The 20,705-nt window shown below is 40.5% G+C and overlaps 1 protein-coding gene across 6 annotated transcripts in view; it reads left to right on the top strand.

Moving 5' to 3' along the window:
* The first annotated feature begins 443 nt into the window (after positions 1-443).
* PRRC2B (proline rich coiled-coil 2B) overlaps positions 444-20,705 on the top strand; it is a 102,035-nt gene continuing 81,773 nt past the window's right edge. For all 6 annotated transcript variants that reach the window (XM_027869295.1, XM_027869293.1, XM_027869298.1 and 3 more), the window contains exon 1: positions 444-605. The gene's annotated coding sequence lies outside the window, so the exon portion shown is untranslated. The remainder of the gene's footprint in view (positions 606-20,705) is intronic.

Genomic DNA, 20,705 nt, shown 5'->3' with positions numbered 1-20,705 from the left:
GCGCTCCGCCTGGCCAGAGGCCTGCCTATGCACCCCGAGGCCGGGCGGGGGAGGGGGCGAGGCGAAGGGGCTGCCCCCCCCTTCTTTCTCCTCCTTCTTTCTTGGGCTCAGACTGGAGTGAAAGGGGCGGGGCGGGGCGGGCGGGCGCGCTGGCTCGGGTCTCCCGGGAGGCCCTGCAGGGGGCGCTGTCCGGGTTTCGAGGCCACTGGCTGCGGGACGAGCGGCTCCATCCAGACAGACATACCAGACAGAAGGGCGGGCAGGCAGGCAGGCAGACAAACAGACAGGCAGACAGACAGACAGACTGGGATTGACAGGCGGGGCGTTGGGGGGGCAGGAGGAGGAGGTGGAGGAGAAGGAGGAGGAGGGCAGGGGCGGGGGGCGGGGAGGAGGAGGAGAGAGCGAGAGAAGGAGGCGAGCGAGCGAGGGAGGAGGGAGGCAGACACAGACACAGACCGGGGACCGAGTTAAAGGAGGAGGAGGAGGCTCGGGAGGCTCAGCCAGCGCCGCCGCCTCTCAATCCGCCGCCATCCTGCTGCCTGAGCGCCCCTCTCGCCGCCGGATTGGGATTTCTCGGCACTGTCGGACCCCCGGAACCAGACCAGGTGGCTATTTCGGGGCGCCGGGGGAGACGCGGCCGGGTTCTGGGGGGGCGGGGGAGGGGGGCCGGGGAGCGCTAAGATGGAGCCCGAGCCTGGGGGCCGCCGCCGCCGCAGCCACCCTGCTCACGGCCCCGGCCCCGGCCCCGGCCCCGGCCCCGGCCTCGAGCCGGGCCTCGGCCTCCTCTCTGGGCTTTTGTTTCTTCCCCGCCCTCCAGCCAGGGGGAGGGGGCGCCGGGGGCGGGGTGACAGGGATAATAAGCGCGTCCCCCCCTTCCCCTTGCAGAGTGGGGGCAGGGAGAGCAACCCCCCCACCCCCTCCTCACTGGGGGGTGGGAGCGACTGGGTCGAGCCGCGGCTCTTCTGCTCATTGTTTACACCGCCGTGACACCCCTCCAATTCCCGATCCAGTCGGAGTCTGAAGAGGCCAGGTCGGATTTGAATGCCGCCTCCCCCCCCCCCCTCTCCCCTCCGGCCTTCCTACCCCCCCCATCTTTCTCCCCAATTTTCTTTGCTTCCCCCGCAAAATTGTTAACCCTCCTCCTTACTCGCTAGTTATCTCTATCTCTTATCTCCCCAATTCTCCGATCTCATTCCCCCTGTTTACTTTTCCTGTTCGCCCTTAAATTTTCTCTACTCCCCACCTCTTTCGTCCCCCCAAATTCTCTTTGCTCACCCTAACATTCCTTCTATTATATTTCCCCTTCTTCCCCCCTCTCTCCCACCTCATTTCTCCTATCCCCAGGAATGCTGGGGTCTAGGATTTCTGGGGAAGGGTGTGTGAATGCCCCCCTCCCCCAAATTCTTCCCAAAGGGCTGGGGACGGGGCTGGGCATAGTCTGAATCTTTTGCCTGAACACCCCTCCCCCAGTTTGCAATGGTGGTGGCTGTTTTTCCAACCAGATTTGTGAATCTGCGAGCTGCAGGGCCTCGGTCCCTCCCCCAACCTGCCCCTTTTCTCTCTGGCTCCCTGATTGTAGGGCCGCAGGGGATGGGGATGTGTGTGTTTCTCTCTGTCTGTTTATGTGGGTGGCTTTTTTCTTTTTTTTTCCAGAGGAGGGGGCAGAGGTACTTTTACCCATACCTCCTTCCTAGCCAGTGTCTAGGGCTGGGCTTTTTTTTTTTTTAAATGTCTTTTCACCCCATTGTTTTGGACCTGCGTCCTGCGCTCTAGAGGGCTCAGTATGTGTGTGTATATTATTTTTAAAGCACTGTCAGGCTTACGCTGGATAGGATGATTTCATGATTTCCTGCAAACCCTATATCCCTGATCCATTCACCCTCTTCATTTCTTACCTCCTTCTCTACTTTCCCAAGTTAAAATGTCAGAAGGATGTAGACTACAAAACATTGCTGTGGAACAGTCAAAGGGTAGATTTTTGCATATTTTTGAGGTAGCCTTCCATTTTTAAGCCAGTTTTTTTTCCTATGTTTGAGAATTTGAATCATTGTCGATTTTAAAAAATCGCTTAAATTTTTTGTAACCTTGCTTGTTGGTAAGAGAGAAGATCTTATAGTGCAAGAAACAAGGTTTTTGCTCTCTCTCTGGTTTAGATGTTTGGAGATATGACTGGAGAAGGAGCAGTCTTTAGTTTCCAGGTTCTTAGGTCGTGAAAAGGTGGGAGAAGTATTTTTTCTTTCTTATTTTTTGAGACACCATTGAAATGGAATTTAATAGTCACCGTTTCACTCTCTCAGACCTCAGCTTCTGTGGTATTTAGAGACAGAAAGATAGAAAATATTGAATTCCATGAGTTTCCTAGGATGGTGTCTAGATTTCACCGTGTGTTTTAAGTGGAGTTGCTGGATGAGCTGTGATTACTGGTTTGTGCTGAAGGAGCAGGAAAGACTCAATATCCCCCAAAGATGAGTGTGTTGGAGTGCCAGGAGCAAGGGGGTTATTTGGAAAAACAGTTTTAAAGCGCTATTGCTAAAAAGATTTAATAATAAACAGGATGTAACTGTTCAGGGGCCTGCCAGATGGCTTCCCTTCCCCCCTCTAAATAAGAAACACAGTACTGTTGGAAATGCTGGCTGGATTTGCCTTATAAAGTAGGAAAGTGCTGTTTTATATGCCAAGTGGTGAAAACCTACCTTTTAATATATGGAAGAAAAAAGATGCCTTTTAAAGATAGAGATGAGCAGATATATAATGGCCGAAAAGAGATATTTAAAAACTTTGAATTTGTTATTTGCTAAGTATTTGGCTACCTAGGGCAAAGCCTTCACCAGGTGTCAGTTTGTTTACAGAATTCTTGAAACTATCCCATGGGAAATTTACTGTCATCCAGGTTTCTTTTCGTGTATTGGTACAGACAGCACATTGCCATCAATTTAGCTTGGGTTTTGTGACCTTCTACTTTTAATGATTTGGGAAAGAATTTATTGTATAACCAAGTAAAAATGCAGCAGCAATATCTAGGGTACAAGGAAATGCTCTTTGTCACTCTTAAGACTTAGTCTAGTAAATTCTGTAGCCCTGAATGCCACTTGTGGAGTCTAGCAGTGCCCGTAGCTGTGACTGGGAGGCCTAGGACAAAGAGGGAAGAGAAGGAAAAAAGGTATGGGAGAGTAGAAAAGGTTAGAGGTTGCAGAGAGAAAGAGGAAAGCAACCAGAGGTGTATATGTGGTGCCATTAATGCTCCTCTTTCGGTGAACACAGGCTAAGGTTTCAAAATAATTACTACTTTGAACCTAAGAGTAGCATTTGGAACTGTAGGGAACCTTGAGGGTCACTCTGGTTTAGTTCTTCTTTTTATAGGTATAGAAAAAGTGCCACCATTAATGACCCTGGTGCTGATTTATATAAAGCATTAGGTTAGTCACTGCTTTAATAATTAGAGAAGTACTGTAGGTTGTCTCAGGAGGTACTGGTACTGGTACTGGTACTGAGTTTCCCACCAGTAGAGAGATCTTCCAGTTGAGGCACTGTGGTACTGTGGAAGGAGTGCTGGATTTGGAGTCAAAGAGCCTAGGTTCACATCTTTGCTTTGCTACTTATGTCACTATGGGCCAGGCCCTCAGTTTCCTTATCTGTAAAATGAGGGGGTGGTTACATTAGATGACATTCTAAGGTCCATTCTAGCTCTAAATCTATGAGTGTTAAGGATTTTGGAAAGAAGATTCCTGTTTTGCTACAGGTTAGACTAAATTATTTCCAAGGTTCCAGCCAATTCTGAGATTTTATGACTGTTATCTTTATTCTTTGTATTTACAACAGGACTGACTTTGTTCAGCATGTAAACCCCCAGGGACTCAGCCTTTTGGGTTTAGTGTACCTGGGGAGTCTTCACTAATTAATGCATTTTGTTTTTTCCTCCGATTCTCTCTTTTATAGTCACCCCTCCTAGGACAGAATATTTTCTCCTACCAATTTTCTTGGTTGTTGGGTCTGGCTGGAGCTCCTCACTAATTTACTTCCCCAGTTTATTTTTAATTTGAACTGTATCATCTAAATGTCAATTGATGATGTAGCAAACAAAGGAGGATAGCTGTGTGGTGTAATGGAAAATTAATTCAGTAGGCATTTATTAAGTGCCTACTATGTACCAGGCACTGTGCTCTGGGGATACAAAGAAAAGCCAAAACAAAACAGAAACAGTTCCTGCCCTCAAGGAGCTCACAATGTAATAGAGGGAAACAACATGCAAACAGATATGTGCAGACAAGATATATCCAGGCTAAATTGGAGATATTCTCAGGGGGAGGGCACACTCACATTAAGAAGGCCCTTGGAAAGGCTTCTTGCCGAAGGTGGGCTTTTAGATGAGATTTGATGGAAGCCAAGAGGGAAGGAGAGAATACCAGGCAAAGCGCATAGCTGACTAGGAGATGGAATGTCTTTGTGAGAAGAACAGAAAAGGAGGCCAGAGTCACTGGATCTCAGAGTAAGTGAAGGGAGTAAAGTGGAAGAAGACTAGAAAGGTAGAAAGAAGCCAGGTTAAAAAGGCTTTAAAAGCCAAACCAAAGATTTTCTATTTGATCCTGAAGGCAATAGAAAACCATTGAAGTTTGTTGAATAGAGTGACATGGCCAGACTTGCACTTTAAGATTAGTTTGTTTGACAGATGAGGATGGACTGTATTGGGGAGAGGCTTGAGTTAAAGGAGGCAAACTTGGAGACAGGAGACCTGCGTTCCAGTCACAGATCTGCTGTTAGTAGTTGCATGAATTTGAGCAAATCCCTTCATTTTTCTGGGCCTTAGTTTCCTCATCTATAAAATGCTTGACTAAATGATCTCCAAGGTACCTTCTACCTCTGAAGTGCTGTGTCTAGATTAAAAAAAAAAGTATTGTTTTGACTTCCTAGCCACAATTTGGCACCCAAATGAGAGTGAAATTTCCTTCCCAGAATTCCAAGCCTTTCCAGCTATTTATCAGGAACCCTATTAAATAGATAGCCATCTAGTCCTCTGCAGAAAAATGGGCAGGAGAAAAGAGAGAGGGACCCAATTCTGAAACACAAAAGACTGAGACAGTATGTCTCTTTCCAAGACACTAAATGATTTGCTAAAGAAGCCATGTAAACTACCTTCTTGGAAATGTTCAATAGAATGGGAGAAACTTCTTTTGTTACTTTGTATTTTCTCCATGTCTCAGTAACATCATCTGTGAAATGAGCAGCTTGGACTAGATGGAGGTCTAGGTTACCCTTCAGCTCTCATGCTTTGCATTTACTAAGTTTCTACTTAGTTGTTAGCATTTTTCACACTTTCTTAGTTTATGTCTATAGAATCTAGCTCTTTGTTCATGGGATATGGCAGTCCTTGCAGGTTGTCATCCTTTCATTTATCTGGTGCCTATTTTATAGTCTTTTTCATTTTTCCTTCTGTCTTTGAGAGTTGAAGTTGAAGTTGGTGGCTCCCTCCTAAAGTTGTTGTTATTATTTTATTAACGAATAGGACGTGGAAATGATGGGAAGAAAAAATTAACTTCTCAGTTTTTCTAATTGGTTTTTTGAAGAGGGAGGTTGAAACTTATGACAAAACCCCAACTTTTTGAATACTGGTTTAGTTCATTTATCCATACTATCATTGATTCTACTTACCATGGATAATTGAGAACTAAAGGTTTTCTGAGTAGTTTCTGTTTGTGCTCTCAAAAGTGGAGAGTTGTTCCTGTGATACAAAGATGATGAGGTTTGCCTTCTGTTGTCCTACTTCTTATTCATGTCCAAGTGAATAAAAATAAAGTGTGAGGAATGGAGAGTCTGAAAATTCAGGGAGAGTGGAATGTCAGGAATGGCATGTCAGAACTAGTTTGAGAATGGGACTGGTTGCTTTCTGCTTTGCATTTTTTTTTTGGCTTTTATTTTGGTTATTGGTCAGTTAATATTGTGTATTCCCTCTCAGATTTTGACTCTCTTTTTTCACTGAAAGATTATTTTACTATTCACTTAAGAATGTTAGTAGCAGTAGACTGTGATAGGACTTTTCATTATTCCATCATTTAAGATTGATCATTCCTGTTTGATTTCTTTCCATTTCTGATACTCTTCTTTTGCTAGTCGTGTATATGTATTTCTGAATTGACAGTGATTCTTATTTACTATGAAGAATGCTTTATTTTGATTCACTGAATTAGATTATCTTGATTGTATTTGAAAACAGCACAAGTTGCCTTCAAAACCATAATGTCTATCGGACCTTGTACTTGCACGGGACTGAATCTTGTATTTTAATTTTTTTTTTTTTCAAAAAAAGTTTCCCTCTAAAAGTATAGAATGACTGTACTATCTTTTATGATATCTTGAATTTTGACTTGATTTCTTTATTCAGATTCCTGTATGGATTTTCTTGTGCAGCTTTTAGGAACCTTATGCCTGTGGTATTTGGGAAAGGAAGAATGAGAGATGAGAATTGATGAGCTGTACTGCTTGAAAAAAAATTATTTTTTAAAAAAAGATGTTAGGCATATATAAAAAAAAAGCTATAGTTTTTCTTGGTATTGTACACCACTGGGAGCTTGCAGGCCTGGGCTTTTGCTACCAGTGATATCACTGTTTATAACTGTGGATAGCGTTTGGGAGTTCTTAACCCACTAAGGTACATAGAGATTTACCCTAGTGACTTGAGCCAGGAATTGTGAGTCTTAAGATTTGGGTTCTGTCTAGTTCTTAAGCTGTATCTGTTAGCTTTCGAAGTGGCCTGACAAACATCCCCTAACTGAGACTTTGGGGCTCTGTGTCCTTGTGTGTGAAAAAGTGCAGTAGAAACATTGGTTTATGAAGCATTAATTTCATAACGTAGAAAGACATTTATAAGGCAGAATACAGTTTATTTAGAGTTGTTTGTAATTTTTTTTTTTACCGTCAGGGCCCTGTTAAATGAAGTTTGTTGGTATTCTTTTTTGTTTGTTTGTTTTAAATTAAGTATTGTGTCCTGTTTCCTTACTTTTAAAAAAATCATTGTGATAACCATAGATTATGCTGCCTTTTCTTTTCACAGGTTTTTCTTTTTTGTTGTTGTTCATTTGTCTTTGTAATATGGTGCAGTTCTCTTACTTATGCTGCCATTTTTCTTCAGTCCTGCAACTTTCCCCTCCAGCCCAAATACCATTCTATATGATCTCTTAGACCAGGGACTCATAGTGTTAACTTCAAAGACCTTCAACAGTGAGATGCAAACTGGAAGTGAGCAATTGTTGGAAATTACATGCCAAATTCTGAAATATTAAAAGAACCAAGCCACAGATTGTTGTGCTTACCAGACAGCACTGTTGCTATCTATATGTTATGGCCAGGAGCAGTCCAAGGATTTGGGTAGTGAGTCGGCTGGGTAATTAATTGCTTTGGCCTTAGAAAGCCATAGCTGGAACTCTTCACATGCTGCTGACCCATCTCTTTGTGCAGAACATTTGCAATTATCTATGCTGGCCCAACTGGAAAAAGGATTATAGTTGTTTTTTTTTTAAGTGTAGTGCATAGATTTCCTAGGCAAGTTCTGTTTTGACACAGAATGTAGAGAACTGCTTTGTTCTACATAAGAACAAAGTCCAGCCTGGGAAGTTAATTCTGTATTCCTGCTTTGTGGTAGTGGGTGTAACCTGTTGGTTGATTAAATAGAATGTGTATTTTGAAACAGTTTGGAAGAATGGAATGTCTTGATTTATATAGCCTGCCTGTGGACTTTAAAACTGAATAACATTTTGAATTATTTGGATGAAAGTAGCTGTCAAGATGAAAATAATTGTTAGAGGAGTATAGGTTGTCGTGGTCATTTTCCTGTATTTTACCTTATTCCTTGATCATTTTGGGTGTAAACATTTTGTGGAAGTGTTGCAGCAATAATTAGCACTTGTGGTTTCCTACTACAAAAATTTAAATAGGAGTTGTTCTCAATATTTCATTAGATGAGGACTAGATATGAAATTGTAGAGAGATTTCAGATATACATTTTTAAGAGTTGAGTTTTTTATTGTTAAGTAAAATGATGGTTCTTGGGATAGATGTTTTCTTCATGGCTTTTAAAACCCAAAGCCTGGCAGAGGAAATTCAGATACCTTCCCTGGTCTGAGATTTTATGCAATCCCTATGGAAATGGCTGTGAGGCTCTTGTGTTGCACCAGCGTGTTGTTTTGTTACTGTTAATGTTTCTTATTATTGGAGTGGAATTTATTTCGTGACTGATCTCTTGTTTATATCTCCCAAGTTAATAAATCTTTTAAGCCATTTGTTTCCTGTGCTATATAATAAGCCACTATTTGGTCATTTTACCTCTGCTAATGCTTGCTTATCTCCCCCCCCCCCCCAGTTCTTCAAGATCGCAAATAAGTTGACTTCTTTAAAGTGACTTCAGAAATTAAGTATTTGGTAATGCCTGAGTGGTATTTTAATTAGGTAAAGTCAGGAAGGATTTGAGCTCCTAAAAGACTGGAACTATAGAAGGTACAAATTGTTATTATAACACTGTGGTGCTAGTGGGGGGAATGGCCTTTGTTAGTCTCTGCCTAGAGAGAATTCTTTTTAACTGTTTGTAGAGGCTCTGTTTTTATTTGATTTTGTACTATGTGAATGGCTATATGCGATAGTCAGAAGATCAGTCTCAGAATATAAATGGCAAAGTGGTGTCTTAAATATTTTCGGTTGTTGTTGATTCGATGCTAGAGTTGAGGCCTTAGTTGGTAGAAACAGACAAACTTAAACTCCAGGTGAGGTGTGGTTAATGTTGGTGCTACCTTTCTTTTGGGATAGGCAGAGTGAGATGGAGGGCACTGGTTTTAAGCTGAAGGTACGGTTTTGCTTTTCCTTTTTCTGCCTAATAGCCCCAAATGTAAGCAAGGGCTGGATCCAAGCTTCCTTACGGAATTTTTGCTCACACCCTCTTAGCTAGAGGATTTCTCATCAGTGTATGTGAAAGAATGGAGATGATGCTGCATTTAGTTCTTAGGTTAAGCCTAGGCTTAACATGAGAAGGGAAGGACCTATTACAGGCAGGCAAGCCTCTGCCTTTCTTAACACTGCTCACTATCGGTGAAATGCTCTCTCTCCTCTTCATCTGTTGCATTACTACCCATCCTTCAAAGCTCTGTTGAAATGCCATCTCCTCCATGAAGCCCAGACCTCTTCTGTTCTTAATAAGATAATAAGACTTAATAAAATCTTTCCTCCTCATACTTCACATAGCACTTCGGTAACTCTCAATTTGTACCTATCATGTAAATACCGTGTAGTAAAACTATCTATGTTAGTAGTATCTTAATATTCTCTTATATTGTGACACCCCTGGCACGGTCCCTTAAACACAGAAGATATGTTAAGAAAAAAATGCTTGTATTTTATTTTAGGAAGGTAAGATAAGGATAGGGAGAACTGCACCTGTGATGTCATTCACATAAGAACCTCCTGAGTGAGGAAACTCTACCATTACAAGTTGGCATCGTCTGTTCAACTTAGTCTTAGAGTTGCCTTGAGGGGTGAGAAGATAAGGGAATTTTCCAGAATCACTGCGATGGCAGTGGCAGGACTTCGACTCAAGTCTTCTGTGCTTCCAAGGGCAGCTTTCTAACCATCATGCAATCATGCTTCTTGTAGTAAGGTTTCAATCAGAATTGCTAAACTTGTTGGGACTGTTTTTAGGGATTGATATGTCGTTGATTGCTGTCCCCAGTCTATGTTTCATTGTAGCCTTGATTCTAAATTCCTTTCTGAGTGTAATTTTGTCTCCAATGAAATTGTCTTGTATTTCATTTGATAGAAATCTCCTGGTTGTGTCTGGAAGTCTGAACTTGAACAAAAGACTAACTGCTTAAATCCAGATAACCCCAAAGGCTTTTCAGTTATTAAAGACCGCAAGAACTGTGGATGTCTGTAATTGTTACCAGTAATTTTATGTATGAAAGCTCCTAATGTTGGACTATTTATTTGTGGTTTCTTGGTAGTGCTAGTAATACTCTTTTTGATCTTCAGAAAAAAAATCCTTTGTAATTCTTTTTGGACAGGTTGGCTTTTAATATGCTGTTATGGTAGGATAACATAGGAGGAGTACTGAATATAGCTAAAAATTAAATAGTTCTATTCTCCAGTACTCTGAAAGTCTGACTGTAGGGAGATAGCATAGTGTATTGAGTTCCGGATCTGAATACCTGTGTTTTTACCTTAGCTTTGCTATAAAATTATGTGATCTTTGGGAAGTTATCTTCTCCTCCCTTCTCTCTGCCCCACACACCTTAGTTTTCTCTTCTATTTTAAAATTAAGGTTGCAACTAGACTATTCTGAGGTCTTGTCATACTCTAAAAATCTGATAATCTTTGGTTTCCAACAAATGTTGGTCTTTTTGCAGAGCTTCTAAGTATAAGGTTTTATTGGTGGGGCAAGAGGATTTGTAGGTAATTGATACTTAGCTATGTCTCTCTACCAGTTCAGATCACTATCTCCTTTGCAATTTGTGGTCTTAGAGCATTCACAGAGGCACTGAGAGGTTCAAGAACTTGAAACGGGCTTCCTGGTTCTAAGGCCTGTTTGTTTAGCCACCCCTTCATATTGCCTTTCACATATACATATATAATGCTGGCAAAACCTCTCATGTTTCCCTTGCCCCCCCAGTCATCAGTCATTATAATGACCTCAGCAGGCTTGTGGTCTTGGAGTACAGCCATTGTGATAGAGATTGGAGGACATTTGGTCCTTTTCTTTTTATTCTCTCCATTACACAAAACATGGTATTATCTGTTTGGTGGCTCTGTGACTGTAATTATGCAGACCAGGTTTCCTATTGGAACTTTGTGCTGGAGCAGGGATAGAGTGTAGATGAGAGTAAATATTTAGCTTCAGTTATAGTCTTTTGACTTACTAGAGATGAATTCAAATTCATCACATTAAGTAGTAGTAATAGTACCTAACGTTTTTATAGTGTTTTAAAGTTGGCAAAGCACTTTACATATATTTTGTCATTTGACCCTTACAACAATCCTCTGAGGCTTAATGACTTGCCTAGGGTTGATCACACAGCTATCAAGTATCTGTGTTGAGAATCAACCTAAATCTTCCTGACTTCAAGTTAGGTGTGTTAATCATGGTGCCAAGCTGCCTTTACTATGTGTAACCTACTGAATTAGGAATAGAGGATAAAAATAACTCAGTCACTTTCCTCATGAAGCTCACTTTCCTCTAGGCAGCTGGGATGGGGATGGATGTAATTTATGTTGTCTTTATTCTTTGTTTTCTTCTTCTGATATACATTGGACCTTTCTCCTTGTTTTTTCCTCTAAAAGGAATAATAACAATAGTTGACATTTCTATAGTGTTGTTAAGTTTACAGAGTGGTTTGTAATATGTTTTCTTATTTGATTCCCACAATCCCTAGGTAGATGTGCATAGGTAACATATCCCTATTTTATAAATGTGGAAAGGAAGTCTTGGAGAAATGACTTGTCCATGATAATACAGATAGTAAATATCAGAAACAAGATTTAGCCAAGGTCTCTCCTGACTCCAAATGCAGCATTCATTCTACGAACCAGCTGCTTCGTACGATCAAAGAGTTAGATTTGAAGAGAGTTTAGATCAACTAAATGGCTCTGTAGATAGAGTGCTGAGCTTTGAGTCAGGAAGACTTGAGTTCAGATCCAGCCTCAGACATTTGTTAACTCTGACCCTGGACAAGTCACTTATCTACTTTGTGTTTCAGTTTCCTTATTTGTAAAATAGGGATAATGATAGCTCTTAGGGTTTTTATGAGGACTAATTAAGAAAATAATTGTAAAGTGCTTAGCACATTGCCTGGCCACATAGTAAGTGCTATATAAGTGGTAGTTATTATTATTACTATTATTTTATTGTTTGGAAGGGAACTACAAAGGGTCTACAGGACAAACTCCTTTATTTAACTGAGTACTTAATCCAAGTCCCAGGAAGGTGATTATCCAAGGTCAAACAGGTAGCAAGTAATATAAATCTAAGACTCAGTTCTAGGTCCTTATTCCCAGATGATAGATATGTAGATCTATAGATAGACATATGTAGATAAATGTTCAGATGGCAGTTGGTGATCTGGGATTGAAGCTCAATAGAGAGACTAGTGCTCTTCAGCTGTCTTTTGAACATCTCTGACTGTAGGTCCTATAGGCACCTCAAACTCAGCATGTCCAAAAGAGAACTCATTGTCTTACCTCACAAACCCTTCCCTATTCCAGGTTTCCTTCTTATTGCCAAGGACACAACTGTCATTTTAGTGACCCAGGCTCCAACCTCCCCTTCCCCCCCCATTCACACAACCAGAGTTGGGTCCTCATCACCTTTCACCTGTATTATTGCAGTAGTCTCTTGGTTGGTTTCCCTACCTCTCATTTCCCATTACTCTAATCCATCTTCTGTTCAGCTTTCAAAGTGATATTCCTAAATTGAGGATCTGACCCTGTCACTTTCTCTACCCAGTAAACTGCAGTGGCTCCCTAGTGCCTCCAAGAAGCCTCTGTTTGACATTTAAAACTCTTTAAAACTTGACTTCTCCCCCACTTTTGTCTAGTCTTACACTTGATTCTCCTTCAAGCACTTTGATCCAGCCACACCAGACCACTTGCTGTTCAGACACTCCACCTTTTGTCTCTGTGCCTTTGCACTGATTATCCCACAGGCCTCTGAGACTTCTTAGTTTCCCTTCCTTCAAGACTCAGTTCAACTCTCACCTTCTACTGGAGGCTTTCCCCTCTGAAATTATCTGCTGTCCTTTCGTGTACTTAATTATTTTCATCTTTAGCTCCCCCATTAAACAGTGAGTTCTTTGAGGGCAAGTATGTATGATCCAAAATTATTTCTACTCCACCAAAGCAGCTTCTATTTTTTGCTTTTCTTTTATTATGTAGTTTATTACGAAGTTTACTTATGTAATGCATTTAAATTCTATCCCAAAGTCCTTTCCATTTGAGTGGGATTTCTTAGCCTATCTAGGGAATGGAAATGAAAAACTGATGAATTATTTCTTTACTATAGCCCTTTCTAAGTTAATGGAAGAAGTTAATTCTAGGTTGGAGTGGCCTCTTGTTAAGGAATTTTCTTGGGGGCTTTGTGAAGCCCTGCTGTTCAAGTTTGCTAGCTTCCTGAATTTCAACTTTACTAGCATGGTCCTTGAAGGTGCTGTTGCAGTTGGGGGATGGGGCATGGAATGAAATGCCTTTTAATGAAGGTTGTAGGGAAAGGGATGTGTCCTGTGTTCCTCTCCAAGCATTAGCTACTGAAGTAGTTTGACTCCCTGGATAATTCATTTAATTAAACATCCGTGGTTCTGTTATACTCAGGCATTTATAAATGTATGGGATTATAAGGCTACTTTTTTCTTTCTTACTTAAGAGCTACTTCACAAAGGACTTCCATATCCTAATCTGCTTCCCATCTCTCACCCCCCATGCCTTTAGTATAAATAAAAACTCAAGTCCTGGCTAGTCTTCATTATTTGTGCAAATCCAGAATTCCTCAGCTCCTTGTTTCTTTTTTAATATGAAACTAGCAGATCTGAATCTGAATTTTGTGTTGGTCCAACATTAATGGCTCATTGTTACAGTGCACTGTTGATCTGGTTACAAGGCATTGTCCGGTGGAAATGTTATATCCACCTTTTTTTTTCAATCCTTGTCTTGTTCATGTAATGGTCTTTTATAATAAAGAGCACCAATTTATTTGATCATTACACAAAGCCATTCTTACCTGCTAATTCCTTATGCAAGTTAAAATATTCAGGCAAAGAAGAAGACTGAAATATAACTTAGGCCTAGATGTGTCTTTATTTCATGGTTACCTTTCAAATAACCAGTATCAAATATTTCAAGTAACCCATCAGAACAGAATAACACAAAGATCCAAGAAAAAGTAGTGGTAGTGGAGGTGTTTGCATTTGTGTTTAACATACTCCATTTTCACTTGCTTCCCAGTCACTTCTCCTTCTAATCCATCATCCACACAGCTACTCAAATAATCTTCTGACCATCAATCAGTCGAGCATTTATTAATTACTTAATACATGCCAGGCACTGTACTAAGTGCTAGAGATACAAAGAGAAGTAGGAACAGTCTCTGCCTCAAGAAGCTTACATTTTTTTGTTTGTTTTTTGTTTGTTTTAGGCAGTTGGGGTTAAGTGACTTGCCCAGGGTCACGCAGGTAGTAAGTGTCAAGTGTTTGGTCTGAGGTCACATTTGAACTCAGGTCCTCCTGACTTCACGGGGGTGCTGTATCCACTGTGCCACTTAGCTGCCCCAAGAAGCTTACATTTTAACAGGTCAGACAACATGTATGTAAAGATGTAGTTAGTTCTGCTATAATTCTTGTTTTTTTTTTTTTTTTTTTTTGCTTTATGGTGAGGCAATCGGGGTCAAGTGACTTGCCCAGGGTCACGCAGCTAGTAAGTGTTAAGTGTCTGAGGCTGTATTTGAACTGAGGTCCTCCTGACCCCAAGGCCAGAGCTCTATTCCCAATGCCACCTAGCTGCCCCAATATAGTTCTTGTTTTGAAAAGGAGAATTTGTTCAGGGAGGATTCTGGAAAGATGGCAGAGTAGGTCAGAAAACTTTTGGCTCTCCAAATTTCCTGCACAAAAAAAAGACAGAACATCACCTCAGAGTAGCAGAAATAACTACAGGGTAAGCAGTTGTTCTCCTAAGACAATTTGAGAAGACCCCTGAGTAAATTGCAAATACCTCCAGGCCAACTCTGCAGAATCAATCAACAAGAAGCCCTGGGGGGGGGGGGGGGGCTGGGTTTAGAGGCAGCCTCAACCTTAGAAACTTGTATCTCACCGACTATGCGGGAGAGTCTAACTGCTTGTGGGGGAGTCTGACAGCTAAGTAGGAAAACATTGAAGGACCTTCTACTGTTGAGGGACACCAAGCACTGCTGTGCTGGCCTGACGAGCCTTGGGCTGTGGCTGCAGGGAGAAGGAGCAGGCACACACCTAGTGAGTGCAGTAGCAGAGGGGCGGGGACTCTGCTGGCTGTGGGCACTTGCAGGAGAGCAGAGTCCCTGGTTTCAGTTCCAGGGCAGAGAGGACAGCTGTAGTTTGTAGCCATTGGAGCGATTGTAAGGAGCAAGATCACTTGCAGGAGGGTGTGACCTAGGAATGGAGAGGAGAGCCCAAAGTTGGGCTCCGAGACAGACCTCAGAAAATAACCCTAAGAGGGGACGGGGGGGGGGGGGGGGGGGGGGGGGGGGGAGGGGTTGGGAAGAAGAAGGACCTGAAGTTTGGGGCATCATTCCCCACAGCTTGGGACTACAACTTGATTACACTAATAGCTACTGAAAACAAAATAAAACAAACAAAAATGAGTAAGCAAAGGAGAAAGAACCCAACCATAAATAGTTACTATGGGGATAGAGCCAATCTGGGTTCATAGTCAGAGGAAGATAATGGAGGTAAAAAAGCCACTGCTTTTTCAACAAGAAATGTCAAATAGTCCCAAGCACAAAAAGAGTTCTTAGAAGAGCTTAAAAAGGACTTTAAAAGTCAAATGAGAGAGATTAGGGAAAAATTGGAAATTTGTCATCATTATTTGGGTAGTTTGAAAAACAGGTTTGGGCTGAGCTGAGTATGATGGGGTGGTTCTAAAAAATAAAACTGTGTAGGGAGAGGTAAAAAGGAAAAATTATCTCATCCAAATGAAGCATAAAAGGAAAAATTGATACAGAAGAAGCTAGTGGGGGACAGGGCAGGTAGTGTTGGAACCTTACTCTCACTGGGAATGGGTTAAAGAGGGAACAACATACATCTAGAAGGGTATACAAGTCTTCTGAATTCAGGAAGAAATAAGAGGGCAAGGGGATAGGGTTGGGGAGGGGATAAGGGAGAGACACTTAGAGAGGTGGGTAGGTTAAGGAATACGGGCAAGGTGGCTGGGAGAAGCAAAGCAAGAGGAGTGAGGAGGGATGAGGTAAATAGAGTGAGAAGAATAGTGAGGAAAAATAGGAAGGAGGAAAATACACAAGAAGTAATTGTAGATTAGAATGTGAATGGGATGGATTTGCCCATAAAATGAAAATGGATAGCAGATTAAAAATTTGAATTCAGTAATATGTTGCTTTCAGGAAACACTATAAAAATGAGAGATACACACAAGGATAAAATAAAGGGCTAGAGTAGAATTTAGTATGTTAAAAAAAAAAAAAGCAGGGATAGTAATCATGATCTCATGCAAAGTTAAAGTTAAAATAGATTTAATCAAAAGTGAAAAATAGAGAAACTATACTATATGTCAGCAATGTGATTCAATATTGTTTTAAACCATTTAAAATACCTAGATAGTATAAAGTACCTGAGCACAGGAACTATATGAACATAAACATAAAACACTTTTTATGCAAATAAACTCAAATCTAAATAATTGAAGTAATATTTTTTGTTCATGGGTAGGTAAAGTCAATATAATTTTTTAAAATGACAGTTTTACCTGACTAATCTATTTATTCAATGTCTTCCCAATTAAATTACTAAAAAGTTATTTTACTGAGTTAGGAAAAAGAATAACAAAGTTCATGTGGAAGAACAAAAGGTCAGGAACTTCAAGAAACCAGGGGAAAAAGATGTAAAGGAAGTAGATTCAGCAGTATCAAACCTTAAACTATATTATAAGGTGAGAGCATTGTTGAAGTATAAAAAGGGTAATTTTGATTATTTTAAATTAAAATTTTCTTGTGTAAATAAAATCTATGTAGCCAAGAACAGACTGAAGTAGAAAATTGGGGGGAAAACTTTCATAGACAATCTCTCAGATAGGATGTGATTGGGTTGGAATATTACTGTGGGGTAGGAAATGATGTGCTGGTTGATTTAGAAAAACATGGAAAGACTTGGATTTATGAAGGAAGATGGTATCTACCTTCAGAGAAACGGATGATAGGAAATAAGCATAGTATGGCCGTACATGTATGTGTATGAGTATATATGTGTATGTTTATAGATATCTAAGTATATGTATATATATCTACGTTTAATTGTAGCCTTCTTTGGAGGGGAGAGAGGGGGAAAAATAATTAGTTTACAGCAGATAACAAAAGAAAACCAACAAAGAAGCAAAGAAAAGCTGGGCAGCTTTGAAAATAATATAGTATTTATTATATAGATTTTCTTGAAATGGAAATTTATTGTTTTATATTGAATCCTCTCTTATGGTCTGCTGTGTACATGGCAATTTTTTTTTCTTTTCTCATTTTGCATGTAAGTTTAAAATTTTAAAAATTTACCGAAAGAAAAAGGAGAATTTGTTGTAACGCAGTTGCTATATTGCAGAACAATTTGAGCAAGCAAACCAAATTTCTTGTTTGTTTATGTGTGATTTCCTCCTGAGAACTTAGAAAACTGCACCCAGCTGAACCAAGCCTCATAGGAATACTTCTTAAGCATCTACCAGCTACTTGGTTCACTATGTGTATTATCCTACAAGGTTATATAACACTACTTTGAAATAATTTCAAGTTACAACCCTTCTGTCACTCATTTCCACAAGTAAACTTCTAGTCTTTTTGGAGATATAAAGTAACATATTGTATATTTTCAGGTCCTGTAGGAGCTATAGGTGGGACGGCTGGTCTGCAAACTTGCAGATCATTCCCCCCCCCCCCCCCCAATTTTCTCCATCCTCCCTCCTGTGCTCCCAATCTCATTTTTCCCATGAGCCCTGTGATTTCTGTTGTACAATTTTGCATAGTGCAGTAATTTTTAGGAAGGAATATGTTCACTACAGCAGAACTGATTATAGCTACAAGAAGGTAACCTTAGAGAATGCTCTAGCAGCTGGGAGAAATGGGAAAGGCCTCTTGTAGAAGGTGGAAACTAAGCTGAGTCTTGGAAGGAAGCCAAGAGTTCTAAGGGGTAGAGGTGAGAACATGTAACATAATATAAGTGCACAGAGATGAGAGATGTGAGTGTTGAGTGATTTCCTTGATCAGTGTTTGTCAGTGGTTCTCTGTTGCCTCTTGGATAAAATACGAATTTTTCAACTTAGCATTCAAAGCCCTTCACAAGCTGGTTATACCTTACCTTTCTAGGTTTTATATTACTTATCCATGTTACAATTAAATTGGTCTCTTTATTATTCCCTGAACTTGGTATTCCATCTACCACCTTTGTAACTTTTCATAGGCTATGTGCTTCCCTCTCCATCCAAAGCCTGGAATGTGTTCCCTTCTATCACCTTTCTTAGAGCCTTTAGCAGAACCCTTAGCTTCCTTCAAGGCTCAGCACAGGTGCTACCTATGGGAAGCCTTTTCTGTGACCCTCCGTAGTTGCTTATGTTCTCTCCTTCCTTACATGAGCTGATATTTACTTATCTCTTCCACATTGTGTCTTCTGGTAGTTGCTGTTTGTCCTTGGTTCTAGAAGACCAAGGCATCAGGGAGATAATGCCATGACGTGCAGGTTAATTGGATTTAAGTGAGGGAGGGCTGTGCAAAGTCAGCAGCCTCACTTTCTCCTCTGGAGCCATCTGGTTCCAGTGGCCAGATAGGGATCAGAACAACTGCAGATGGCCCAGGATGCGGTGGAGGACCTTAACCTTTTTAAGCTAAGGTCTTTAACAGGTCTCAGTTGACTGAGGCAGTGTCCAATGAGGCAGTGATTAAGGCTTAATAAAATGAGGCAAAGAATGGCCTCTATAAAAAAAAAAAAGCTCTGTAGGGGAGGACCCTCAAGGTCTTCAGGAAGACCCTTAGAGCCAATCAGGGCCCAAACAGTGTCCTGTTAGGGCTTGTTCTGGGACCAGAGTGATTTGGGGTTGACTGGTATTTAAGAGGAAAAACAAAAGCAAAAAAAAAATTTCAGAGATTAAAATTTACATTCCCTTTGGGCAGAGCACCAGCCGGTAAGTAGTAGAATATAAACTCCTTGAAAGCAAAAACCATTTATTTTTTGTTGCCTTTGAGGTAGACATCGATCTTAACTTGTGTGTTATTATTGTTCAATCATTCCTTTGTGTCTGACTCTTTGTGACCCATGGACCATACTGTTCATGGGTTTTTTTGTTTTTTGTTTTGTTTTGTTTTGTTTTTTGGCAAAGATACTGGAGTGCTTTGCCATTTCCTTCTTCAGTGGATTAAGGCACACAGAGGTTAAGTGACTTGCCCAGGGTCACACAGCTAGTAAGTGTCTGAGGCTGGATTTAAACTTGGGTCTTCCTGACTCCAGGTCTAGTGCTCTGCACTGAGCTACCTTGCTGCCACTGAGTAGCCTTTAATAAATGCCTTTTGAATTAAATCACTAAATTAACTGCCTGTTCATAGAAAAGAGAAGCTAAGCCAGCAGTTCTTAACAGACTGAGAGTGTATTTTCTATCAATAAAATATTCTCATTAAGTGCATTCTGTTATAATGCCTTGTACCTAGTAAATCTTCAGTAGTTGTTGAATTATTGAATTAGAACAAGTACATTTGAATATCCATATGCTGTGCAGCATGAACCTGCCTGTATAAGGGCTAAGTAGATAAGGTAAGGGCAGATGCTTAGTCCTCCTATAACCAAAATCATAGCCTTACACCCATTAGTGGATATAAAGTGGTGAGGAGAGAGGTTGTTTTTTAGCAGTGAGATAAAAGGAACATAGTATTATAGATTTAGACCTGGATGAGATCTTGGAGATCTCTAGTCCAAATTGCTTATTTTATAGATGAGGAAACTGAGGCCTAGAGAGGTTAAATAGACTTGCCCAAAATTCCGCAGGTAATGGCAGAGGCGGGATTGAAACTTAAATTCTTTGACTCCAGATTAAAAGTAGAACCTAATAGGTCTTCTGACTCCCTATCGTATTTTCTAGGGAAGCTAATTTCAGGCTTAAATCTTACATAAAAAAATTAAAAAGCATCTACTCTGACTTCCCCCCACAAAAGGAAAAAAAACCCTGTAAGAAATAACAGTCAAGTAAAACAAATTTCACATTGGCCGTGGCCAAAAATGTGTCTCTTGCTCTGCATATTTAGTCTGTTATCTCTCTGTCAGGAGATGAGCAACATTCTCCATCTTCTGGAATGATGGCTGATCAGAGTTCTTCAAGTCTTTCAAAATGGTTTGTTTTTACAATGTTGTTATAATGTAAATTATTCTCCTGGGTCTGCTCACTTCACTTTGCATCAGTTCAGAGAGAGATTCAAGTGACCCCCACACATTTGCATGCCCTCATTATATGAGTTAGTAAGTCATCATCTTTTCATCCCCGAACTAACTTTTTTTGGGCCTTTTGTTTTCTTTTAAGATAATCAAACATAACAAAGGTTTCTTAGGGCTCTCCATCTTATTTGACTCCTTTTGTGACCCCCCACCTGACATTATGGTTCATAAAATGCAGATACTTCATCCTTATTGTCTTTCCTTTACCTTTTTATGTTTCTGTTCATGTTTACATTTTAAAGTTTCTACTCATTTCTGTTGTTTTCATCAAGAATGCTTGGAATTCCTATATTTTGCTGAAGGTACATTTTCCCCCCCTTGTAGGATGATGTGCTGTTTTGCTGTGAAAGTTATTCTTAGTTTTATACATTTTAGAATATCTTATACCATACTCTCTGATTCTTATAGTTATAGCTACTAAATCTTGTGTGAAATTGATTAGGGCTCCTCTTGAACTTTTTTTTTCCCCTGGCTACTTAGAGTATTTTTCCTTTAACCTGGAAGTTCTGAATTGGTCTATAATGTTTTTGG

Source organism: Vombatus ursinus, unplaced genomic scaffold (assembly GCF_900497805.2).
Source record: "Vombatus ursinus unplaced genomic scaffold, bare-nosed wombat genome assembly UNPS02014793.1, whole genome shotgun sequence".
In the NCBI taxonomy this organism is placed as follows: Eukaryota; Metazoa; Chordata; class Mammalia; order Diprotodontia; family Vombatidae; genus Vombatus; species Vombatus ursinus.
This window is presented reverse-complemented; position numbering and strand designations above follow the sequence as displayed.